Source organism: Anas platyrhynchos, chromosome 19 (assembly GCF_047663525.1).
Source record: "Anas platyrhynchos isolate ZD024472 breed Pekin duck chromosome 19, IASCAAS_PekinDuck_T2T, whole genome shotgun sequence".
Classification (NCBI taxonomy): domain Eukaryota; kingdom Metazoa; phylum Chordata; class Aves; order Anseriformes; family Anatidae; genus Anas; species Anas platyrhynchos.
In genome coordinates this window covers 1700619-1721294 of record NC_092605.1, presented here as the reverse complement: position 1 = coordinate 1721294, position 20676 = coordinate 1700619, and the positions used below count along the sequence as shown (strand labels likewise).

Genomic DNA, 20676 nt, shown 5'->3' with positions numbered 1-20676 from the left:
CAGAGCCGTACACCTGTAGCTCCATTCCCTAACTGCAGTTGCTCTGAGGATTGATGCCAGAGGCAAAACCGAGCATCCTTGCACAGGCTACGTGCTTTTTGGCTACGCTTCCCCCTGGGGGACCCCTCCCCATCCCTCTGCGGCGGCGTGCAGGTGGGCAAGAAAGAGTTAAGGCTGCAGCTGCCAGCCCGCGGTGCGGAGTTATGCTCAAACTGTTCCCACTGCTGCATGAAGTCAGCTGTCATTAGGGAACAAAGGCGCCCCGAGCAGCTCGAGTTGTGTCACACTCGGGAGGCGCGGAGACTGCTCCCTGATTAGGATTTCTAAATCAGTCCCATCGAGGCCCGGCGAATAAAGCCGCAGAACAATGAGCGGGGCACATTCACACAAGCAGCAGCCCCCTCCGTGTCCCCCCGCCCTCCCCACCCCCTCGCACGCTTCTCCTCCCGCCCGGCCCCGCAGCACTTCTCCTGCACACCCCAACCAGGAGCACGGCCTCCCCGGTCCAAAGGTGGTGGGCACCTCACCCTCTGCTCACCCTCCAATTTGGGGAGCCGTCAGGTGCCCATGGCTGAGCGTCTCCACCACGGAGCTTTTGTCCTGGGAGCCACCAAGCCCCTGCCCCAAATTGCCCACCCTGGGGCAAGGCGGTGAGGCTGGAAGGAGGCCACCCCAATTTGGCACTGCGCTGTCCCCACCAGCCTCCCCTTGGCTGCTGACCGTGGTTTTGGTGGCCACCACGGCCACTGACTGTCCCCGTGGACTCACCCTCCCTGGGGACACCCAGCCACATCGTGCCCCAGTGCTACCATGAGCTTGCCAGGCTGGCTGCTGCAAGCAGATCAATTTTTCCATATAAATAAGGTATTTTCTGTGCTATGCAGCAAATTTTCAGCGAGACCTAACTACCTGCAAGGACAGGTCACCTCGTTCAGCCCCAGGATGTTGCGCTGCTGCCCCTCCATGCCAGGGGTGCCGACACTTGCAAAATCCCACACACCGCCCTAGAGCATCACTCACACCCCTACCCCATGCTTGCCCCATAAATTGTTTTCTTTTCCCTCTAACCGACCCTCTGCACACACACAAGCCGACTGGAGGCTGCAGACTTGGTTGCTAAACTCATCCCACCCGAGGCGGACTTTCTACACGAGCACGCAAAGTTCTCACGCCGCGGGCGGGCAGGAGGTGTTGGTTTGGCTGGTGGGGTCTGTAAAAAGGGTTTTCTTGGAAAAAAGCAGGAATGTCAGCACTAAATGACGCAGCACGACTCAAAAAACCTGAAGGGAAACCAAGACAGTTGCGAATTTGGGACATTAAATACACAGAGGCAGGAATTAAATGGTAATAAATGCTATTCTTGGCTCCAGCTCTGACTTTGGCTTTGTCGATTAAGAGCACTTTGCCTCAATTCTTCCCGTATGGAAAGAGGAGGGGACCTGTGAGTGGGACTTCCACCAGTGCAAGTCCTCAACATCAGGGTCCCCACAAGCAACAGCAACGATGGTAGGGGTGTTAGGGCTGTCCTCCCAGCAGGTCCAAGCTGGGATGAGAGGAACACCCAAGGGTCTGCACCGTGGTGAGGTTTGGGGCCAGGCTGCGCAGGGCACAGCAGGTGGGAAGGCAGCCAAACCCTAACCAAAACCCTACAGCTGCCCACAGGCTGTGCCATCAACGCAGACCCAAATCCACCTCCCCAAACCCACAGCTCTTCCGTGGGGAGCTCCCATCATCTTCATGCAACACGCTTCCATCGCACAGAGCCAGAGCAACGTCTCCTTTATCCTCTCCTTTGGGCTTGGCAAAATCCACGGGGACAGGAGAAGGGGAGATGGGAAAAGGGTTGGGAATTCACTTCGCTGCCCTGCCCCGAGGTTGGATCTTCAAGAGCAGAGAGAAAAGCCCACGGAGGACAGCAGGAGGCCGGTGGCCAGCAGGTGCAATGAATAAATATCCCGGCAGCAATCAATACGGACGGGGGGGCAGGGAAGGAATATAGATATCGGGCATCCCCCCCCTGCCCCCAGCAGTACACGCACGCAGACACACACACACTAATCCGGTGGATTTGGCCGTCATATGACATGCCCAGTCAGTCCGAGGGAGGGGATTTAAGGCACGCCTCTCCTTTCACGCCAGGAAAGGATTTTCATCTCTCGAGAGCACAATGAGGGGGGAAGGAAGAAAAAAAAAAATAGAAAAAAAAAAAAAAAAGCCAATCAAGCGGGGATCAGCTGTGGGCTGGGCTGCTGCAGGTCTGCTTGTCCCAGAGGGGGGTGCGGGGAGACATATTGGGCCGTGTGGGAAACCCACAGGCTCAGCTTCTCACACATTGTTCTCCTCCCCGGCTCCCCCCACCCCCAGCCAAAGCCGTTAATGCCACAAAAGATACTTTGCCCATTGTGCCGCGGACAGCTGAGAGGATAGAGTTAGCCTTACACAGCTTTCCTGCCTCCCTCTCCCGCTGGAGAGGGGAAGAGGGGACAGGGCAATCAAAATGGAGAGTTTGATGCTCACCATACAAAGGAATTAAATCCACTTAGGCCCCTTTCTCGCTAATCTAGGACTGTGGGGGGTTAAATATGGTTACATTTTCATTAGGTACTAATAGCAAAAGGGCAGCTAATGGTAGCACAGACCACCAAATTGTCATGCAGATGGCTCCCAAAAGGGCTACCCAGCGTCACCGCGCCCGGCCCGCGCACCAAAGGCATGCTCGGAGTGGGAAATTGTGTCACTCGGCATTGTTGGGGGCTGAATTCCATCAATGGGAAAGTCATGTTTCCTCGGCGGAAAGGAAACAAGTTAAAGGGCTCGGGGAGGGGCGGAGGTGGGGAGGGAGGGCGGCAGCGTGCCCAGCCCCGCACCTGGCTCCGCAGGAGCCCCGCACGGCATGGATGCAACGGCACAGCACGATGAGTGCCCGTGGGAATGGGCCATGGGGTTTAGGTTGTGCCTGGTGCTCAGTGAACGTGATGGCCACGAGCTGTTAGTGCTGTAACACCAGTCCCTGCTGCCTGGGTGCAGAAGGACGCACCGTCTCCTTTCGGACAAGGCTCTGGGTGCAGATCCCAGCACCGCTCTTCAGCCGTATGCTCACAGCGGGCTCAGGGTGATGGGACCAAAATGCCATTTTCACTATCTTTTTAAGCACCTTGTTTCCATCCAGCTCAGCCTGATAGGGTCTCTTTTATTTTTTTTCCCCACTCAGGTGGCCTGTGAGGGCAGCTCACCCGTTTCATCCCCCCCTCAGCCATCCCTAGAGGCTCACCCATCAGCGAGAGCTCTTCTTCTCCCCTTCACCCCCCTGTAGGATGGGCTACAAAGGACCAGGCTGAGCTGAGCTCTGGTGCAGGAGGAGTGCCTGACTCCAATGTGCATGCTGGGGACATCTCCTGAGCAAGCAGCTTCCCCAGCAAGGGGCAGGCGCTGACACATGCCCCTTGCAGTGTCAGATGCTGTCTCAGTTAAAGGAGCATCATCCCTCAAAGACAGCAGCTCAAAGTCCCAGACCACTTAGGACCACTTTGACCACAGAGGAAAATCACTCCTTTGGCTGCCTCAGCTAAATGACCACGCTAAGAGAGAAAAGTCGGGACCTATGTTGCCCTTGTACAGCGTCCCAACTTATTTAGTGCTGGCTCACTGACATAACATGGCCAGAAAATATCTGCCTGGGGTATGTTTTATAGGGTGAGAGCACTCCTTGGATTTTTTCAGGGCCTTAGAAGAGAGACCCACAACCCATACAAGTCAGCAAAGCTACGTCCTTTCCCCCAAACCAACTGGCACGAAGGTAAAATCCATCACTCGGGAACATGCAGCAGCTGCAGCGAAAGCCAAGTTAAACAAGAACAAGGTCAGCATCGAGATGGCGCAGCCAATAACTGTAAAGAGGAGGAAATTGGTTATGCAGCCGAGAGAACAGCCACCTCCAGCGCAGGGTCCCGCCAGCCAGCCCAGCATCCCAAGCCCTAGGGACCTCACTTTGCATCCTCATTTCCCCCGTGTGGCAGCTCTGGGGCTTCACCTGCCCTGGAAAGCACCAGCAGAAGCCACCTGCCTGCTGCAACCAGCTCTGCACAGTACCTGTGCTGTCACGGGCTCGTATCGACCAAGGACAGACAAAATATCCATCTGCATAATGCTCAAGAGCAAATTTCCTAACAAAGCCCGACACCACGTTTATCTCGCATGACTGCCAAAGACCAAACTGGAGCCAAATCCCCTGCAAACGTTGCTGAGTTTTGCAAGCTTCAAGTCCTCGGAGAGTCACATTTTCTTGCTTCTCTCTGTAACCTTGAGAGTCAGAGCTTGAGGGTTTTTTTTTTGTTTGTTTTTGTTTTTATGAAAGCTGAGATTCTCAATGTTCTGGAGCCAAAGCTTTCAAGGAGAAAACAGAAAGTGAGAGCAGGGGAACCCACGAACACTGGCTTTCTGGCAGATTCTCTGATGTCCAGTGGGGTTGAGCTGAAGTGAGGCTGCAACCTTCCCTTCTGCAAGATTTCGGACAGGGCCTTCTCTTTACCATCACCTACGCACGCGTGACTTGGTGGAACAGGATGTGTTTGATACCTCTGACATACTGGCCAATTTAGCTGACGCTGTCCAAAATGATTTAAAAGCTCTCGATGGTGAGGCAGACGGATGGACAGCGTGTCTCGGACGCCGTTTCCCCAGGAAAGCCCTCTATGGAATAGCGCGTTGTGCAACCACCACGATAACATCTTGACAGCTTACACCGATATTTCTCTGGTTTTTTGGAGAGCTGTGGTGTTGCAATCCAGGCTCAGGGTTAAGAGCTGGAGTTCTGGAAAGCTCATCTCCAGGAGAAGCATGATGGAGAGGCGTCACGTCCAACGGGCGCCCGGGGCCGGAGGGGCAGGAGCCTCCGCTGGACCCGCTCCAGCAGCTTACGCATTTGATGAGCTGTGCTGGCCCCAAATGTTTATTGTTTCCCAGCAAAGTTGTACTAGAAGCACAACAACAAAATAAAATATAACAACATTCAAAGGTTAACGTGTGTTATTTTTCGCCCTTGCGCCCCAGGACTTTCCTGCACTAATGTTAGCGACTGCCACGCTTTGTTCAACCTGACAGACCAAAACAGAGGGAGGGGGCAGGAATCGAGAGCGGTTCCCGCTGCAGATCAGATTTAAGTGGAAGCTGCTTTCGGAAACCTGGCCACGTCCAGAAATTACAACCGGTCTCGGCAATTACGAGAAGTAAAACATTAAAAAGCATGAGACAAAGTGCATTTGCATGCTAAAAGCTCCGCCAGCGGTGCTGAGAGAAAGTGTCCAACAACAAAGCAGAACGCTTCCCCCTCCAAAAAAAATATATTAACCCCGGTGTCACATCACCCTCCCCATTTGCACCCCAAAGACCACGGGGCACAGCCACAGCCCCCCTGCGCCAACCATCAGGGCTGTGGTCCTGGGCCAGACACCCAAACCTGCAGTCTGAGCAAAGCTGCAAGAGTTAAGCCGTGCTCAGCCATCCCCATCGCAGCACAGCCCGGGGGGGTTGCCGGGAGGGGGTGCCGGGAAGTTTCTCCAAATGAGGTGGATTCACTGGAAAGCGGTGTTCCAGTAAATGCCTTCCAGTTCCGCAATTGCTGTCGCGGTAACAGGTCTGGGTTTGATTCTGAGGGTGCAGGTGGGCAAGTCACCTGAAGGCCACGAGAAGGAAACTCCTGCATCTGCTCCAAAAGTGCAAACAGGGCCTTTGGACGGGGACTGGGAGGGAGGGAGCGTGAGAGGCAGCACGCTGCTGCCTCCATGGGTAGGATTTCACCTGAAAACACAGCTTCATTCTGAGCATGAGCTGCTGATAGGAGGGTCAGAGCAGAAGTCTTGGACAGATAAACTGCAACCCTCCAACAGAGATGTCCAACCCCTGACCTAGCTACAGAGTAGAGTTCTCCTTGAGGATTGTCCACAGAAACCAGAAGTTCACCCCACGGAGTCACTGAGGCCATCAGCACCTGCACGGGATGTACGTCAGGCACTGGAGCTTGTCTGGTCCCTTCCTTCATCCCCAGCTGGACCTCCCCTGCCTCATCCTCAGGAGCTGCCCTCCTGGTTCTGGTGCCCACCACTATCTCAGGAGGCATTTTTGCCACACCAGCATCAAACGTTCCCTCCCCAGTGCTAGGTCCGGTCCCAGGCGTGTCCCCACCATCATTTCCCCATGATAACCTCACTAGCTGTCCTCATCCAGCAGTACCTCTTGCCCTCAATACCCTCATCTGGCCCTGTTGCACTGGTGGTGCTCCTCTTTTTTTTTTTTTTTTTTAGAAAAAAAATATCAAGGATCTCAGGTTTCACAGCAGAAGTCAGCGTCTAGCTGAGAGCGCAGGGAGATGTTCCTCCACTCCACTGAAACCCAGAGTCACCCACGTTACACCGGAGGTAATATTTTGGTCTGAACCCGGTGCTGGCCACCACGAGGGAGAAGATGACAGACTTGCGATGCTTGTGTCAGCACGGCTGATGGCAGGACAATAGGCTGTTTGAGCCAATGGTTTGTCAGGTAATTTAGCGTAACGATGCAGTAAGTCGCTCTCCAAGTGGTGAGGGATTCGCCATCGAGTTAAGTCAATAGCCACGCCACCAGCCCTCACCCCAAGACCGTAGTGGCCAGGAGATGTCCCCTTGCTCACCCCTCTCCCTCCCAGGGCCTGCTCACAGGATACAACACAACAATCCCAAAACCAGGCAACTGCTTCAAATGATGCGTGCAGAAAGCTCTTAGCACCGGGATTTATTCCTATTCCCACTTCTAGAACCTCAGTTTCAGCTGCAAAATTATATGATAGAGACATAAGGGGAACGAACGGGGGTGACAACCCTCCAGGGACCAGCCTGGGAGACCGACAACAGGCCTGCAACGTCTTCTGGGGTGGAACAAACAGGAGCCACAAAGAAGGGAAAGCAATGTAGGAACGTACACACTCACATCACATGCACACAAATAGATTTCTCTCTCTTAAATAAGAGCATTTCTGGACTCAATGCAAAAGAAGGGCTTTCCCAGAGAAAGGCTCATTAGAAGTCCTCACCGCTCCAGTACCTTTCCCCTCGCTTCAAATAATAATATTAAAAAAAAAAAAAAAAAAAAAAGCAGGGCATGTTCTTTTGAAGGTTGTTTTCTTTCATCCCTTCTCCACCCCCCGTTGATCTCTCCGGCGTTTGTGGCTGGCCTGTTACCTCCGGCTGAGAGAGCAGGCCGCGAGCCAGGCACAGCCCCAGCAATGCTCCTGGAGGAGCTCCACCACCAGCTTCCCTCACCCAGCACCTCGGGGACCACAAATCCCCTGCCAGAAAAGGGGGTCTGGGGACCCCAGCCCACCCCAGTGGGGAGTGGAGGTGCTGGGATGGCTTCCCCCCAGCAAAGGCTTGGTGGGGAGGGAGGTTTCAAGCCAGGGAATGAGAAGGTGGAGGATTTGGGGGATCTTTTTGCCCATTTTTGTTGTTTTCCAGGCAGTCTGTAGGGCACAGGTTGCCCCATCACCAGCTAAGCTCTCTGACCCTCAGGGGTGAGCAGTGCTGGATGCTTAACGTGGTTGTTGAAATCTGTCTACACAGGGCACCGAGTCTTCACCTGCTCCTAGGGCTGAGTTTTTGCCCAGCTGGGCTTATCTGGCAGCAGATAACATCACGGGGCACCAGCAGGACGGGTTGCAAGAGGATTAACAGGCAGGTGATGGGATCCATCCACCCCACAGCACCATCAGCTACCCTCGACCCAGTCCACCTCCAGTGCACCAAAACAGCCGTGGCCCTGCTCTGGGTGACCACATCCAGCCCTGCCCCAGGGACCTGAGGCTGGGTGGGGAAGTAACTCCTCATCTTCACCAGGGTTCCCCACATCAAATCCCAGCACCAGCAACAGGGCATCCTTTATTTGCATCACAGCATCCACTCAGCTGGGCTGAGGACCTCGAAGGAAACTCTAAAAATGCCCAGGAATTAATTCCACCCTGCACGGGAGCAGGAGAAGCTCCTGCTCCGGACTCATTGCGCCCTTGATGCATTTTTACTACTCTAAATAAGGCGGGGAGCCCAGGAGCCCGGACAAGAGAACGGCAATCCCTGCCCCCAGAGCGCCTGTAAACCGCAGAGACAAGATGTAACACGAGGAGGAAGCAGGCTGGAGGCAGGAGGGGATACCATAAAAATAGGATGGTTTGGAGAGCCTTTGGTGCGGGCGTAAATCACGGCTGATCTCCCCACAGATCTCAGCAGGGCAGAGGAAGTCCTCTCCCAGCGCAGCCGAACCAAACCCACCTCCCTTGGCTCGTGTTGGAGCAGCGGAGCCTGCATCCAGCCAAGCTGGCATAAAGAAGGGAAGAAGTGTGCCTGAGCCCAAGGAAACAAACAGATGGGGCTGGAGGCAGAGGGACTTGGCCACACGTGGATGGTGATGGGATCCCCAGCTCCAACAGGACCCTTCCTCTGCTCCTGGAGGGACCTGGGACCTGCCACGAGGAACATGGGGAGCTCAGGGCCAGCTGCCACTGACCAAGAGGGATAAAGTTCTCTGCACACCAGCAAGGCTTAAATAAACCCAACTGGTCCCAAAAGTGAACCCCACATCCTTAGCTCTCTCTCTCCCACCCCACTCACGAGTCTGCAACAGCTAAGATGGGATTTTTTTTATTTTTTTATTTTTTTTTTCAAGAAGGAAAGAGAAAGGCTGGGGGGAAGAGGCATCCCATTTCAAATAAACAAACTAAATTTACTGCCGGACACATCTCTAAACCCTCAGCCCCGGCCAGCAAACTGCAGCTGCGATGTAATAAGCACATAAATAAAGTTTACAGCTAAACTGGCCTGACCCAGTATTGCCCCGAGGTGCAGAAGCAGTATCTTGTCATTAGTATGCAGAACACATCGCCTTAATGTCTGCTCATTTGTTCTCAGCCCACTCGGCTCTATAAATCTCCACAAAAGGGCAAGGCAGGGCTGCGGGGGAGAGGGGGGAGCACGGCCCGGCCAGGGGGATGGGAACAGCCCCCAGTCCCGCATCCCTGCCAAAAACATGGGCGATGGGGGCTCTACCTGCATTTATTGCTCCTTCAAGTGTTAGAGTCTGCTTGAGGAAGAGGAGCAGCTGGGAAGCACTTGCCCACTGAAACAGAGGGAAATAAAATAAAATAATATGATATTTCTGTAACAGGGGGGGTCCAAGGGCTACCTGTGTGGCTGGACCCCTTGCCAGCTGCTTGCAGTGACCGCAGACTGAGTGCAAGCACAGCAGGGGCATGAAAAAATAATATAGCGGTATTTTCCACTTTTTTCATCATTTTAAATGATTGCCAAGCCTTTATGCCCCTGTATACAGTGTGCCACCACCAAACCACCCCTTGCCATCCCATCCCTAACAGCACTTTCTGTAGGGATTTCTCCGTGCACAAAGTTTTTGGCATGGGTAACAGGGAGATGGTAGGGTTTGGGGAGAATTCCTGCAGTTATGGCATCATCGTGCAGGATCAGCAGCATCCCCAGCACCCAAACAGCGGTGTCATCTCCTCCCTGCACTGCACCCTTGCATCTCCCAGGCAGGTTGTGGTGGGATGAGAACAAACTCTGATGTGCTGTCCTACATGGCCCTGCTAGAAAGCAGCTTCACTGCACAGAAAACTATTTTCTGTACAGGGAAATATTACCGATCCTTCTCTGTCATCAGTCTTGTTGGGCTCTCCCCGACTTGTCTGAAGAAAGCAAAATGTGATTTATTGTCTGACAAAAAAAAAAGAGAGAGAGGAGCTGTGCAAAGCAGCCACACGGCTGATCAAGCACCTGGGGAGCAGAAGAGGAGCTACCTGGGATGGAAGGTGCCAAAGGGAAACCACATCGATCAGCAGAGTCTGGTGGCCCAAGAATCAGGATTTAATTAGGCTACAAAAACCTAATTAGGCTATAAAAATCAGGAAAATTAGTGCATGAGGCACAGGGTCCCCTCTGAAGCCTCCCACAGGGACAGCAATTTCCCTGCATAGCCTATGTCCAAAGACAGCCAGGAGATGAGGAAGCTTTGGGCTTGCAGCTGGCAGCTGTTAACACCCACAGCTGTGCCGGGTCTCTCCCTTTTTCTGCAAAAAGCACTGGTTTCTGCCCTGCGAACACAAGTTACTCCTGATCTAAGCTTTCCGAAGGACAGCTCCACATGCTTGTACAGCACAGGGCAAAGAGGTCGGAGCTCTTCAGAGATAAGACAATAAAAGTGAGCATCTATGCGATTCAGCAGCTTTCAGGTGTTTTCAAGCAGAAAAAAAAAAAAAAAGTATTATTAAGTATGATTTTGCTTTTAGAATTATACCAGAAAAAGAAAATCACTTCTTTGCAAGCAAAGAAATTTCCCCTCCCAGCTGGCACTTCAGCCTGGGACTGGCAGCAGGGAAGCTCAGCATGATGTTGGGAAATAAAAAAGCAGCTTAAGAGACCAGAGCCGAGGCTGGGCTGGCTCCAGCACTGACCTGTCCCAGCTCCTCTGGCACCTCTCCTCGCCAGGCCTGTGCAAGCAGGAGGTTACCCTGCAGGCAAGCAGAGCTGGTCAGAAAGGTGAGGCTGCAGCCAAAAAGCAGTTGGCAAAAGGTAGGGAGGAGACTCAAAAATATGCATCAAGTGTGTAACCAGGTGTAAAACCAAGCACACGCTCCCTGATAGCTTTCTGCATGCTAGAAGCTAGAAAGCTTGAACTTCAGAATTTTCCTAGTATGTACCAAGAAAGCCCTAAAGTTACATGTTTTCCAAGATTCCAAGTATTTAAACTTCCATTACTTTTTAAATAATGCAATCTGCTGACACACCAGGTTTACACACTTTCTGGGGTTCCATCACTTTTGGACATACACAAGGTGTGGTGTTTCAGCAGCATGCAGGCACCTCAGCTCTGCAACAGCCTCCAAAAATAAGGACACAAATCCCCTATTCTAGGTGATGTATTAAGGGCAGAGACTAAAATTAAGGATAAGGTTTGAACTGAAACTCAAGGCTCTAGCTGGTTTGCAAATCTAAGCCCAGGTGTTGTAATTGAGTCACCTGGCTGCATTGCATGCATACAGTGCCTTCAGATTTGCTTTTTAAGGAGCTGATTCAGCAGATCCCATCGGTTCCCACAGCTTTTGCTGCAGGTTAGCAAGAGGAGCTCGAATTCAGCACAGCATTTACCCAGTGTCATTTTGGATCGGGGTGGAGGGGCGAAGCCTGAGAACATTTCTGATGTCAGAAGCAATCAGGAGATGCGAGGAGGCTCCGCACAGACACAAAATTGGTGATGAAACCACTAGGTGTTTTGCATCTCGTTACACTGGAGGACTTCACTCTGTAACCGTGCAGCCTGTTGGTGTTAAACACGTTCCTGTACCTGAGCGTGAGTAAGATTGTGTTTAAATACGGCAAGATCCCTTAAAGCTGCCCTGGTGGCGAGGCAGGTGACCTCCCTTACCTCAGGTGGGAAACCAGCGCATCCGGCCGCTGATGCATCTCTCAGATATGCCAACTTGTTAGGTGATAATTGACACGCAATAAATCTGGTTTTTAACTCAGTTAATTACCAGCATTGCACTCATGAGTAATATGATAGCATTTAAGGTGTGGCGCATTTTCCATTACAGAGCCCCGGCCGCATGAATTCCATGAGAAAAGCTTTCTCCTGGATGCAGCTCCGCAGCAGGCAGCCCCGCTCCAGCTTGAGCTTTTAACCCCAAAACACCCCCCAAAACTTCACATTGCAGCTTCTTCTGCAGAGCTGAACTGACACACGCCGGCAGCGCTGTTGTCGGTGAACCTGGGCTGATTTCGTGCCACTCCCAGCCTTCCCCGTTCCGTAACACCATGGCACTTGCATCAGTGTCAGCAATACCGGATGGATTGAAGGGTATTATGCCTAAAAAAACAAGGAAGGAAATATTGCAACCGAGCCAAAGACCTAAGAAAAACCAAGGCTGAGGAACTGAGCACTCAGGTTCCCAGCTGGAAATTGTTCTTGAAGGCACGGTTCAGTTCAGTGCAGCAGCAAAGTTAAAGTTTGTGGCAAACGAAAACACAAAGCCCCAACAGGAGGAAGAGCTCTAGGAAAGGACAAAGCGGCGTAGGAGAACACCTCTGTGATACAGCAGCAAGCTCAAAGTGCAACGTCTGTAATCCAGACCTCACACAGCTCTTTGGTGTATTCTCAGCAGAGCAGAGCCCATTGAAACAAGCTGCAAAAGCTGCTTTTCCAAAATACCCTTTTGCAGGCAGGTAGTTTCAGCAGAACCTGCATCAAGGCTCAGTGCAGAAAAGCTTTTATCTCAAGTTAGAGGAAAAAAAACAAAAATGCCCGTACTCCCCAAAGGTCCTCAGGGCAAATGCATACAGCTAGGATAGGAGGACAATCACACCAGGGCTTCAAACCCAGGGCCACTCATGTCCTTAACTGGAGCTTCTGATGGAAGAGGAGGGCTTTGCATGGTTACATGGGCATTGCACGGGGAAGGAGAGGAAAGCAAAGCTTGCACTCAGCTCCCTGACCCAGCCCAAGGTCCACAAGAGGGAAACGCCTGCACTCCAGCTCCGTGATCCAGACACAGCCAGAACCAAAAGTAGGAGCTTCTTCCCCAGAGGAGCCCAAAAAGCTCAGCCCTGCAGGACCTCCAAAGCAGCCCAGCCACACACAGAAAGCCTCAGCTTCAGCCCAGCCTGCAAACATTTCAGTATCCGACCTGCTGGGAGCTGTGCAGGTAGGAACACAAAGCAACCAGCAGCTTTTTTTTCCCCACCTCATCACATTTGAACCCTCCACCTCCAGGACACGGCTGCACAGCTGCTCCCGTGCACAGATTTAGACAGGGCTGCCTGAAGCCATACCCCTGTTCTCCTATAAAGAGGGACCCGATGCATTACTACCCAACCTCACAGCAGTTTCAACCTCACTGCTTTCAAGCTGACACGTTTCTGTCAAAGAGACAGAAAATCGAGAAAAAAAATTCCCTGCAGATTCTCATCTTCCTTCTGTAGCCTCCTCAAGCCATTGTTTTGCAGTACAAGTATTTCAGCTCTCACTGTACCAGGGAACAGGATTAGACAGGTCACCGTGGGATCAGATTACAGACTTTTACCTTTTTAACTTCTCTTCTCAGCACGTAGGCTCGAGAACTGACACCCGGCGAGGGAGCAGGCAAGGGACAGGCATGGGTGGAGGTGGCCGCCAAACGTCAGTGATTCAGAGCGATTTGCCAAGTCATTGGAAGTTCTCACGATTCCAGGGCCTAAAACAAAGAATCGGATGGGCTAAAATTAAAGGGTGCAGAAGCTAAGAATTTTACCCAGCCCATACAGGCAGCACAGGGAGCAGAGGATGAGAAAGCATCCTGCTAGAGCTTTATTTCCCATGCGGTTCAGAAACGCATTCGCCCTCCCAGCTCCCCACAAAGACATCCCAGACTGGTCTGGGAGACATCAAGAGACAGGACAGGTAAAGAGCCCATTCCAAAGGGTAATCACTCCAGTAAAAGCCCACGTCAAACTTGTTATGTCTGTTTCTAACTTAGACCTATTAAAGCTCATTACAAACTTCTCTGATAGCTGCAGATAGCTTACACTCACTTTCCCTATTGCAAAGGGAACAGGGCTGCCCATCCCCACACCTCCTGCACAGGAGTGTCATACAAATTAGATAATGATACTCGAAACATCTTTATTATTATTCAAAACATCTATTAAAACCAAGCCTTGTCTCTGTAGTTAGCAGTACTCATACTACTCATTGTAGTTAGCATTATTCCTACTATACATTCACTATTAATATCGACATTATTTGGCTTTGAGTGTAACATTTTTCCCCCATGAAGTACAGGAGTTACTGAATTTGTTGTAATTAGACTCAAAACACAAGGAGCACAAAGTGACTCGCCCAAATTTATATGAGACAGACATGGCAAAGAACAAACTCCTTTTCCCGGTAGATCAGCGCCCTAATCACTGAACAGTTCTTCCTCCATTAACCTCCCAAATGACATGAAAAAAATATTAATTACCAAATTAATTAGCTTGTGTTGTTTTCCTTGTTCACCAATTACGCACACATTCATTAACTTGGTTCCCTACCATCTCGTTACTTCAAGTCATAGGAATGCCCAGGTGTTAAGGGAACCTGTGCAGACCTGAACTGCCTCAAGTCCAGACACTGCCGCGCGTGGGACACGCGGGTCCTTAGCTGGACCCAGAAGACAAATCCCATCTCATCCTGCACCCGTACCAGGCAGCACAGCGTGCCCATGAGCTCTGCCAAGTGGCGGAGAACCAAGGAACCTCCAGTCTTGGACCCAAAGTCCAGCAAGGACGTGGTGTGAAATGCAATGTGCATGAAATGCCCAAGACTCACGGTCACAAACCACAAAGATGCTCTGGCTTTTGGAAGAAAAGGCAAGTTTCTTTGCTTTTTCTAGCAAATCCCAAAAAGCCAAGATGCAAAATTAAATAATTCCAAGTCTCTGCTGCAGGGTATTGCTCGTGAGAAAAGATTTCCCTCAAATAGCACCAGCGTCTGATGTCAATTTGGGGTCTAATCCCCAGGGGCACGTTGCACAATCTGGTCTCAAACCTTCTGAAGAAGGCTCAGACATATGATTTTAGCTGAGACATCGCCATTTGACCAATTTGCCTCTCCCAGTCCCAGGGATAACGAAGAAAAACTGGTGTGAGCTGCACACCGAGAAGTAGAGATGCTGAATTCATTCCACTGTTGAGGGATGCACTAAAACACATTTCTTTAATGGCATTCTTATGGTATGTATGATAGACATTAAATTCATGATTGTTTCATCACACAAACAGCAGAAGTCCCCAGTATTAATTTCCGCAGCCACCCAGCCATTTCTCATGCCTTGTGGCCCTTTTAATGGTCTTTCCTACACTGTGCAACCTTCCCTAGTTTAGCCAGAGGCTGCCTGCTGCCCACCCCTCCAACAGACACCCACAAGCAGGCAAAAACAAGAGAAAACAAGAATTTTAACCAAAAGCCAGAGCAGACCGGTCTCTGTCATCCCAGGTGAACCCCAAATAGAGAACATCAGCACACCAAGGGCTGGAGCCACCTGCTGCAGGTCCCCTGTTGGGAACCTCATGGTGCTGAGCCCACCCCAGAGGCAGCCACATGCCACCAGCCCAGCCTCTGCAGGCATCCAGGGCTGCTTCAGACATTTTGGCATATCCCAAAATGGCCCAGAACACCTTCGTTAATAAAGCTTCTGAGATAAAGACTAACGCAATCCCTTTTTTCACAGGCTTCTGCCGGGTAATTACAAGCCTATCACTGCTGAGTTAATTACACGCAGCTAGAGATGTTATTACGTGCAGATGGAAAAACACATCCTACCTGGAACAAGTTCCTTCTGCCCTTAGCTGGCTGATAGATAAATGTTTTCCAGAGAAGAGGAAAGCTGGGAAACCTCCTTTCAAACGGTGAGCGGGCGGTTGTGCAACGCTGCTCCCTTCCAAAAAGGGAGCTGGGACCCAGAACACCTCGGGGGGAAAGGAGCCCACGAACTGGGGTTTGTGGTGACTGCCCCATTCACACCTCCAGGGCTTCAGGGAAGGCAGCAGGGCTGAGCCATGTGCTCAGGGAGAGGAACCCACACCCCTCAGGAGCATCGTTTGCTCCAGAGCCTTGCAGATAAGTCACCAGGAGCCCCAGGTGGGCACTTGCAGACAAGCAGTGGCAAAAGGTGATTTTCTCCTGGTGATAACATGCATAGGGAGCAACTGAACAGTGGCAAGCCTTGGCTCCTTATAAACAGCTTCATTTTCAGCTGATCCCCAAAGAATCCCACTCCTTGCTTTGTGGGGGGGCAGTTTCTGAAGGCTGAACGTTTCCAGACAGCACATTCAGGACATGCACCGTGGAAGCCCACACAAAGGCTGGAGGAAGATAATTTCCCCCTCCCCCCCAACTGCTGCTCTATTTTAAGCAGAGAATTTTGGAAAAGAAAACACATGAAGAAACACTGTCAAGCTGCACCGATTAATAAATGCCAAACAGATGCACACCATCCTCTGCAGGATGATGTATGCGACAGGCCAGGGCAAACCCCAGCAAATGCATTTCCGAGCTCACCGCCCGAGGGCTCAAACAGGTAGCGACAGAGAGGGGGGAAAAAAAAAAATCACAATTATAAAAAGAAACTGTCGGGGAAAACACTGAAAACAAGCAGGCGAGGAAAGTGACAGTCGGGTTCAACAACGGAGGTGGTGAAAGGAGCTGGAGACAAACAGCTACCGGCAGCGTGCTGCGCTCAGGAGGGGTGGCAGCCCGGATAACGGTGCAGCCTGGGGGCAGTTTGGCCATGGGGACCCACAGGCAGCCCCCCTTGGGATGGTTTCCTACAGTTTCCATGACCAGGGGGGCTCCACTGTGCACCCACGGAGATGTGCACAGAGCAACAGCTCGGCTCTTGGAAAGCTCCTCAGCTCTTGCTAACAACCCCGAGATGGAGAGAATTCGCCCTCCCCCTCCTCACGAGCTAATCCGGTATTTAATTAAACTCCAGGTTAAAAAAAAAAAAAAAAAAAAAAAAAAGAAGAAATAAAAACACGTGTTATTTTCCAGTATGAACTTTGCTGATGGCTGTTTCCAGCCCTGGGTCTCCCTCTGCTTCCTGAAGCTGGGAGTGTTTGGGTATCAATCACCTTGGGAAGGTGCATCACCTCCTCTCCTGCCACTCACCCCGGCTAGGCACTGCTTCTGGACTGAGTCAATACTCAAAATATTTGCCATCAATGTGTCAGGCATGTAAATTAGCATTTAAGTCCTGATGCTTGTACCCAATTAAAGGCTTCTTAATCTCCCGATGCTCAGCCAGGAACGAGGCTGCCAAGGAGGGGCCATTCCCAGCCTGCACTTCGCTCCTGGTCCCTGATAGACAAAAAAAACACCCTTTTTCAGAGATTCTCACTAAAACCAGCACCGCTCCCTGCCCGGAGCCCCGGCAGCCCCTGCCCTTCCAGCTGATCCAGTGGAGCACCCGTGCAGCTGCTCGGGCACATTTTTGCCATTGCGCACCCACCCCTGCGACCAGGCAGGAGGAATGCAGCGCAGTCAGTCCTGCTGGCTTGTGAAAACGTCTGCCTTCGCTACCGAGCACAGAACTGAAACCATTTCCAAGACATTTGCTGACCCTCCACACCCACTCTGCAGTATGTGAGGCCGGTAATTATTTACCCAGCAAAATATTAAATAAAGAGAGGAAAAAAAGCTCTCAGGACAGGCAGAGCTACTTATCATTTCCTTCAATCTAGGGTTGGGTTTTGGAGAGTCATTTGCCTACAGGTGACTGACAGCAGCGTTTTATGATGAAATGCTGTTTGCAAAAACACCTTGCCTAAAAATGGTTCCACCAGAGCGAATAAATTCCATCAGCTAATCTGACGCTGCCACCCACAAATCCTATTGCTCATAAATACAGACGTATGAGCCCAAGATGTGGTACCAGCAGTGGGTGAACTGATTTAACTGATATCCCGATAGATCCTGCGCCTTTGGGACAGCGATGCCAGGCACTGATTTTATTGCAAGCTGCCCTTTGAGAGCCAGGGATCACACCATGAATTACAAGGCACAGGCAAGCACTGCGTGGCCGATTCTGTCTCAAGCATCTTTGCATGCCCAGGCCACCACCCTCAGGGTGCTGCTGCCTCTGGGCACGTGCTCCTCCTGGGCAAGTGTCATGCATGAGACAAGAAGGAACACGTTGACTCCTTTGTGATGCAGTAGGACTCCAAAAAGCACTTCCTCAGAGAAAGGCTTTTTTCAAACTGCCCCAGACACCAATAATGCAAATGCACAGAAGGGTTTCCTCCTTTCCAAAGTGCAGAATCCACATTAAGCAGAGAGGCTGGGAGAAGATGCAAGTCAAAAAGAGTCAAGAAAAACTCACACAGGGTAGAGGCAGGGAAGCTAATTAAACCAGCTCAGGTGTTCCCTGCACCTCAGGCTAGTGTCAGGAAAAAAAAAAAAAACACATGTGCACACACAGAGGAAGGCGATAGCCCATAATATGCACTTTGGTGCTTCTCAGAGGCTTTTACCTAAGCGTTGCCACAGCGATGTGTACATAACTCTGTCCTCGCTCCGAACTGCAGTCAGCAGCCCGACGGCACCCAGTGGTGGGTGGACAGGTGCCTGTCAGAGCAGATGGGGTTTGCTCGGGGCAAAACCCAAATCCTGAGCTGGGTCCTGCTGACAACCCCTTCCCCAGGGGGGAGAACTGGAAACCCTGAGAAGAGCGAGCCCGAGGGCACCAGGATTCAGCTCCCACAGCCCAGTAGTGGAGCCCCATGGTTAACCTCCCCCCACGCTGCAACCCTGGAAGGAAATCTGTAAATGTGCTGAAAACCTCCAAGGCTCGCTGGGTTTACTGGAGGAAAACCTCCCAGCTCCACGGGGCTGTCCTGCTCCTTGTTCTGCCTGCAAGTCCCACCTGGCTCCTGCTTCTGCTTAATGTGGCCATGCCACAAGTGGGGACAGCAGCCAGCTCCCTCGTGTTTTCCCTTCCCAACACAACGGGATCAGTGCTCAAGGGATTCACATCACTCTGAGCAGCTTACAAAGCACTGGAAGGTATTAATGGAGCAGACACAGCCTGAGACATCTGCTCGCTGTGGACCATGAGCAATGTCCCCAGAACCCAACAGGAGCAAATCCTTTTGGCAATCACCCCGGCATCGTCCCCACCGTGCTGCAGGAGGCAGACCAAGGAACCCAACAGGTCCCACCTCCAGCATTTTCCAAAGCAATTTTGTCAAAACTGGCAACTTAATTAGCAAAAATCCATGGGTATAATTTAGGAAGAAACACTACTTCCAAGTTGATGAGAAAAATATTTTAATTACAGTAGTTAACAGGTGATGCCTATGCCAAAATGCCCCCCTGGGACGGCCACAAAGATTTTCCCTGAACGTCAAGCGGGGGAGAGAGTGGAAGGGGGAAACACAAGGGGAAGACTGCAGAGAGGAAGACAAGCAGCAAGGAAAGGCTTTCTGTAAAAGCTCAGCAAACATCTCGAGGCCCTGGTCAGTCACCAGCAGACATGAAGCGATGGGCCAGATAAACCAGATAACCATCGCGCCTCGTTCGCCGCCCAACAGTTGGCAAAAACCAAGGGGCAGGAAGCTTTCTCCTTTGAAGGCAGCTGCTGGGGGTGATATTTGTTTTCTCTGCACGGCTCAACAGAAATATGACTTTCCTCATCAATTCTGCAGACAGCAGTAAGTGGTGTTTGCTCTCGAGTCGAGTTTCTTTCCTGCTACGGTCTCTGTAAAGCATCCAGGTCCCTCTCCCCCTCGGAAACCCGTCAGATCTGCCCGGTGCCCGCCAGCCCCACCGCCCCCAGACAGAGCCATAAAAATAGCAGCAGTTTTCCTGACACGGCCTGATATGCAAAGTAGCCATAGCTGGCAGGTGAATCACTGATCCACACCATCCCAGGACAGGATCTCAGCTCTTTGTTATTCCTGAATCACCTCTGCTCATGCACACCCCCAGGGTCTTCACACCTATTCTTAGAGGATAGCCAAAGGAAGAATGGCTTCAGCCGTTTTTCTTAGAAAAACATTTCCTCCTCTTTTCAGCTTTTACCAGGAAGGGTCCAAACTCCCTAAAAGATCATCGCTTCTGTTGGGATTTAAGGTTTCAGCTACTCAAAGTGATTAAGAGGTTAAAAAACGGAGAAAGAAAAAGAGGACTAAAATAAAACTGGACTCATTGTTTACTTCCCCATGTTGGTTTTTAGATGCTATCGAGCTCCTAACCAGGAACTCAAACAGCAGGGACTCACTTTGATAAAACATATCCTTCCTCCCCGCTGCAGGCGTTGGGGTAGGAGCTCCTGCAGGCTCGCGGTCCCATCCCTCGGCATTCCCCAGAGCAGGACAGGCTGGGATTTTCCAGTCACACAAACACCCCTTTGGGCTCACAAATCCCAGGACCAACCCACAGGACCTGGAACACTGTAGGTGCCTGGCTCACTGAGACAATTCCTCGTGAACAAATAAAACACCAGGGCTCGAATAAAACACACTGAGCCAGAGCAAGGACGGATGGACGCAGGAGGGTGGCTGGAGCCCCAAGTTCCCAATGCATTTGAGAAAATATAGCTCCAGAACACACAAAAGTAAACTTTTCGGCAAGTCAAGGACTCCCTCAGCCCTTCCCTAATGGCAAAGAGCTAGTAACAGCCTGTAAAAACTTCTAGCTCCATTTCTCTGCAGGAAGCAATAGAGTGGTTTCTGCTGGGCACCCGCCGCCTGGGGAAATAACGGCGGCGAGCCACGATGGGAGGAGGTGATCCAGGGATCTCCATGGATCTCATCGACCCGAGGTGGCCACTCCATCCCCTGGCAGGGTTGGATGTGAGGCAGCATCCACGGCAGCCCCCAGCCCTCAGCTCCCTCCCGACAGGAGGCCCACAAGCTGTCGAGATGATGGATGCCATCAACGCGCGGGGCGAGCGCTGGCTGCACGCTAAGCCACCTGTGTCATCTGTCAGTCCTCAGGAAGACACTGTTAACCACAGCTTCAAATTTCCTGAAACTGGAGATAATTGTTGGTTTTGGCCGGGCTCTGAAATGTGCCCAGAGCACCAGGCTCAAAGGCTCCTTGGGAGCGCCGTGATTTAATAGGAGACGAGAA

The 20676-nt window shown here is 51.6% G+C and overlaps 1 long non-coding RNA gene across 1 annotated transcript in view; it reads right to left on the bottom strand.

The window, feature by feature from the left end:
• LOC119713132 (uncharacterized) overlaps positions 1–20676 on the bottom strand; it is a 126797-nt gene that overhangs the window by 83582 nt on the left and 22539 nt on the right. Inside the window, exon 3 of the long non-coding RNA XR_005260065.2 lies at positions 13109–13258. This is a non-coding gene — a long non-coding RNA (uncharacterized lncRNA). The remainder of the gene's footprint in view (positions 1–13108; positions 13259–20676) is intronic.